We start from the raw sequence: 6,305 nt of genomic DNA on the forward strand, positions 1-6,305 counted from the left end.
ATGTTTCTTTTCAGAGCCCTTGCAAAAACCCAAATTATGAATGCTTTGAACGAAAATAATAGCAGGTGCTTCCACAGAATAGCAGAATAGTGCCCCACACTGGTAAACTATTTGTTCGCTAGCATGTACCACTATCTATACTAGTTTAGATGGTAGAAAATGAGCAGATAGTTCGCCTGTTTCTAAATAATTTTATTTCCAGACCAACACTTCAATTTGTTGCAGACGAACAGTTTTGATCTAAAAACACAAAGCATGCTAGGAGCACATTATATAGGGTGTGATGTATCCAGGGAAGGTGGCAACAACTTGAAATAAATTGGACCATGTGGTAAGATAGAAGCTTAGTGAATCATTACTGTCGTAATAAAGGTGCTACATAATTCTCATATATAGGTCAGAATGTTACTGAAAAGATAGTAGAGTACTTAAAACTACAAGGCACGTAGATTTAAAGAAAATATAAGAGATTTGACTGAACCAAGGACAAATCTTCTCCCATGAGATTGATTTGATAAATTACTGAAATTGGAATTATCATAGAGGGTTCAGTCAAATACTAGAAGAACTGATGATAGAGAGTTTAATCCCATAAAGCCTAAATGCACATGGAAAGAAGTATGCTTTCTCAAAATTATCTACATCCAGACCATGGTTATCAAAACATTGCAGCTTGTAGTCCAGACTGCAATATAGCAAATTCAATCTGCATACCCTCCTAGAACTAATTATTACATGTACAACTTGCCAGAATAGAGTTTAGGTATCTAGGATCAGCAATCAAGGTTCTGAAGATGTTCGACATCTGGTCAAAGTCTGACTGGTTGACTCTATGCCTTTGAGAGCTGTTGAACAGAAACATCGGGTGGAAGATTTGCCTCCGGAAGTTACATGTAGCAACTCAAATAGGAACAATACATTATTCCTGGGATAAACTCACGGAAAGAATTTGGAACCAAAATCCAATTTCTTTTGCTCGCTAATTTTGGTCTACACAAGAGAACAATCAAAACCAATCTACTGTATTTTTTTTCTATTTTTCTTTATCAGGCCTTTGTTGGCATGTCTACATGAACCAACAAGAAGCACATCTCAAACCGGGCTGCAAGTGCTTGATTGCTAAATAATGTTAAGCACGATTCAGGAACAAAATCACCTTTTTCATTGCTCTAAACCTCTAGTTGCCTGCCCAGTCCGCCACACTGTTATTGGCGAGTCACCTCTTCTTTGTCTACCCGTTATTGGTTGATTTCCGGGCCACGCTGTGGTTCCAGCCACCTTCAGTAGCCTCTGTCCACAATCTGCGAGATGTCGCTCACCCGCGGTCGATGTTCTTCCTGCTCTTTTGCTGGTGCATTTGGAAGCATCGCACCGACATCGTGTTCCTAAGAAAATGGAGAGTCTTAATGGAGTTACAGAGTCTTAAATGCAAGAATGAAAACACATGTAAGCTTATACAATAAAGTCTAGATAACATCTTTCGACAAAAGATGCTCAAGCCTTGTGTCATAAGAAGCAAAGATAGTTCATTGGGTACCTGTAGGATCGAAAGTATGTCTAGAGAGGGGGTGATTAGACTACTTGACTAAATAAAAACTTAACCTTTTCCCAATTTTAGTTCTTGGCAGATTTTAGCTAATTTAGGACAAGTCAAGCAATCATCACATAATTCAAGCAAGCATGCAAAGAGTATATTGGCAGCGGAAAGTAAAGCATGCAACTTGCAAGAATGTAAAGGGAAGGGTTTGGAGAAATCAAACGCAATTGGAGACACGGATGTTTTTCCCGTGGTTCGGATAGGTGGTGCTATCCTATATCCACATTGATGGAGACTTCAACCCATGAAGGGTAACGGTTGCGCGAGTCCACACAGGGCTCCACCCAAGGGTAACGGTTGCGCGAGTCCACACAGGGCTCCACCCACGAAGGGTCCACGAAGAAGCAACCTTGTCTATCCCACCATGGCCATCGCCCACACAGGACTTGCCTCACTAGCGGTAGATCTTCACGAAGTAGGCGATCTCCTTGCCCTTACAAACTCCTTGGTTCAACTCCACAATATTGTCGGAGGCTCCCAAGTGACACCTAGCCAATCTAGGAGACACCACTCTCCAAGAAGTAACAAATGGTGTGTAGGTAATGAACTCCTTGCTCTTGTGCTTCAAATGATAGTCTCCCAACACTCAACTCTCTCTCATAGGATTTGGATTTGGTGGAAAGAAGATTTGAGTGGAAAGCAACTTGGGAAGGCTAGAGATCAAGATTCATATGGTAGGAGTGGAATATCTTGGTCTCAACACATGAGTAGGTGGTTCTCTCTCAGAACATATGAATTGGAATGGTGTATGTGTTCTGATGGCTCTCTCCTCGAATGAGAAGGAGGTGGAGGGGTATATATAGCCTCCACACAAAATCCAACCGTTACACAGTTTTCCAATCTCGGTGGGACCGAATCAATAAGCTCGTTCGGACCGAAAATGTAAACCTAGTGACCGTTAGAGATTTTCGGTGGGACTGACATGCAACTCGGTAGGACCGATATGGTTAGGGTTTGGGCATAACGTAATCTCGGTGAGACCGATTACACAAACTCGGTGAGATCGAATTTGGTAATTAGCTAACCAGAGAGTTGGTCAGGCAAACTTGGTGGGACCGATTTGCTCTTTCGGTGAGATCGAGTGGAACTCGGTGAGACCGAAAAGTTACAAAGGGGAAACACTGAGTTTACATTACAATCTCGGTGGGACCGATTCGCTCTTTCGGTGAGACCGAAAAGTTACGAAAGGGAAACAGAGAGTTTGCAACCCCATCTCGGTGAGACCGAGATCCTTATCGGTAGAACCGAATTGCTAGGGTTTGGCAGTGGCTAATGACAAATGAAACTCGGTGGCGCCGGATAGGAAGAATCGGTAGGACCGAGTTTGGCTTAGGGTTTAGGTCATATGTGGATATGGGAAAGTAGTTGAGGGTTTTGGAGCATATCACTAAGCACATGAAGCAAGAGGCTCATTAAGCAACACCTCATCCCTCCTTGATAGTATTGGCTTTTCCTAAAGACTCAATGTGATCTTGGATCACTAAAATATAAAATGAAGAGTCTTGAGCTTTTGAGCTTGAGCCAATCCTTTGTGCTTAGCATTTTGAGGGTTCCACTTTCACATCCATGCCATGCCAATCATTGAGCTTTCCTGAAATAATCATCTTGGAATAGCATTAGCTCAATGAGCTATATGTTGTTATGAATTACCAAAACCACCTAGGGATAGTTGCACTTTCAATCTCCTCCTTTTTGGTAATTGATGACAACATATAGATCAAAGCTTCGACAAATGATAATAAGCATGAAATATATCGTCGCTTTGAGAAGTATGTGATAAGTAAGAGCTCCCCCTAAATTTGTGCATGTTAAAATTTGCTTTGGACTGCAAATGCACAAGGAGTTAGAGTCATGGGTTACTCTTCCATGTCACATACATCTTGATGGAGCGCTTAAAATGATAGGAATGAAATACATGCACTCATCACCAAGAATAGTGAATGATCACATAAGATAGATAAGATAATAGCATTAAGCAAGCATTAAGTGTAGCTTATGATCAAACACATGATCATCAATGTCTCACAAATAATGACGTAGTATCTCAAACACTCAAAAGCAAACAAGTTTGAAAAACCACCAAATAAAGCAAGAGAGAAAAGCAACACTCTCTCTCTCTCGAAGCCTATGATCTATACATCTTCTCCCCCTTTGGCAACAAGTTACCAAAAAGTTCCTAGAAAACGCATAGCACTGGATCGACGCTCAGGCTTGATCTTCAGGTGGTGGTGGAGTCCGGATCACTCCAAGGACGAAGGCTTCGGTAGACGCTGAAGTAGACGCTGGAGTTGGAGCTGAAGTAGATGCTGGAGCTGGTGGAACTGAGGCTGTAGCTGGTGCTGAAGTGGTGGCTCTGGTGTCAGCAACTGGCACGGCAGATGACCTCGGGCCTCGTGGCACTCTAGCAAAGGCATGAGTGGTAGTCCTGCCTCTCCTCTCCTGCATGTCCTCCTGGAGCTGCTCCACTGCTGACTGAACTTCCGTTACTTTGACATCCAAGTCATAGAACTTATGTTCCATGATTCTCTTTAGGCTCTGCTGATTCTGAGTGAGGGTGGCCAGACTTTGCTCAATCCTCAGCGTGGATGCAATCAAGTAACCAAGCTGCTCTTGTTTGGTCTTCAAGAAGTATTTAGATGCCTCCTCTTGAGTTGGCATCTTGGCAGCTTTCTCCTTCCTTGCCTTCTCCTTCTTCGCGTATGCTTGGGCAGATGATGGCTCGTTCTCAGTCATGACAACTTGATTGTCCTCGAAATCTGGACGGATGGGCAAATGTTCCTTGTCTAATAAGTATATGCCCGTGCCCATCTTGGAGTTGATGAGCTCCTGAATCTGAGGGGCATATCCGCAACTCCTCTTCTGATCTGCTGCAGTCCTCTTGATAGTTTCCACTATGAGGCTCATCACCTTGAACTTCTGAGGCACATCAAACACATGTAGCAAGTTGATAGCATGGCCTCTGATCATCTTGTGATCACCTGACTTGGGCAATAAGGTGTGCCTCAAGATCCAATTGATAGTCGGGAGCCCTGACAGAAGGTAATGTACTGAGCCAAACTTGAAGGTATCAAGTGCTTCATTTGGGATCTCCTTGTACATATTTGACATTGAGTTGTGGTCCATTTTCTTCTTGGCATAGATATCCAAGTCGTCATCTTGCTCCTCTGGGGCATTTGTGATCTGTGCCCACTCAGCCACTGTAGATTGGTACCTTGTACCCTCAGACATCCATGTGATCCTCCCATCTGGGTAGAAGTGTGCCGTGGAGTAGAACTGCATGATAAGCTCCTCGTTCCACTTTGTGAGCTTCTGCCCAACAAAGTCAGCTACTCCACAAGCTATGAAGCTGTCTTGCACTCCAGGATAGTGCTCTTCATTTTCCTTGATATATTCCCAGTCAACCCATCTCATATCACAGACTATTGGCTTCTTATCTAGCAGCACTGTCTCATAAAAATCCTGCTGCTCCTTGGTGTGAAACCTGTAGTCCACGGCAGTCCTTCTCCTTGAAGCATATGGGTCTGCTTCTCTCCACTTCCTTAGTCCTGAATCTCTCCTGAGCTTCATGTCCTCAGCCATAGGATGAGCATCGTTGTGGTCTGGGATCTTGGGCTTTAGCTTCCTTAGGACATTCTCTTCCTCTTCTTCAGCAACAGTCTCAGGCACTGGGGCCTTGTTCTTCTCAGCTGCAGGAATGCTTCTTGTGTTCCTCTTTGGCTTTGGCTTTGGAGCTGGCTTGGCCTTGGAAGCAGCTCCCCCTGATTTTATGGCATCTTCCATTAGCTTGGGTGCCTTGGGTGCTGGTGCAGCTACTTCTTCTTCTTCTTCTTCTTCCTCTTCCATGATGGAAGCTTTGACAAGCACTCTAGCCACAGTCTTATTCACCCTTTCCTTTCTTTTCTTGCTCTCAGCTGCAACTGGCTCTATGGGCTTCTCAGTTGACATTCTGGCCTTTGACATTGGCTGCTTGCCTGCTGGCCTTTTGATTTTCTGGCCTAGCTTAGTGCCTTGAGCTGGCTCAACTCTCTTGGAAGTGGCCTCTTCCTCTGCCACATAGTCTTCATCTTCAGAATCAGAAGTCCTCTTCTTTCTCTGTCTCGTGGCAGCTTTTGGCAAGTTGCTAGGAGTGCTCCTGCTGCCTTCATCAGAAGAGCTGGAGGGACTAGTGCCCTCACTCATCACCACTTGCTGTTCTGACAGATTCTGGCTATCACTCTGGTCTGACATGCTGCAAACTCTGACTGCTGACCCTGTGAACAGATTATAGATGAGGTAGAAAGGATGAGCATCACAAAATGCAGAGATTTTTGCAAAAGAATGATCCAAAAACTTAGTTTTAGTTTCCCACTGAAATCATCTCGGATCTACCGATTTTAAACTCAGTGATACCAAAGCAGTTTTGGCACCTGAACTGGTGAACTCGGTAGGACCGAGTCACAGTTCGGTGGCACCGAGACTGCTAGGGTTTCAAAGAGTTCCAAAATCGGTCACACCGATAAGTAATTCTCGGTCAGACCGAGTCTCACTTGTGCAACGGCATAAGCCAAATCGGTGGGACCGAGTTTTTCAACTCGGTGGGTCCAAGATGGTTTCGGCAGAAACCTAAACCTAGAATTTTCGAATCAAACCTAATCTATGAGCGTTTTGACTGGATAGGAGTGTTTCAATCGTGGCAAGAATCATGAAGATCACAATGTGCTAGGAATCA

Source organism: Triticum urartu, chromosome 4, assembly GCF_003073215.2.
Source record: "Triticum urartu cultivar G1812 chromosome 4, Tu2.1, whole genome shotgun sequence".
In the NCBI taxonomy this organism is placed as follows: domain Eukaryota; kingdom Viridiplantae; phylum Streptophyta; class Magnoliopsida; order Poales; family Poaceae; genus Triticum; species Triticum urartu.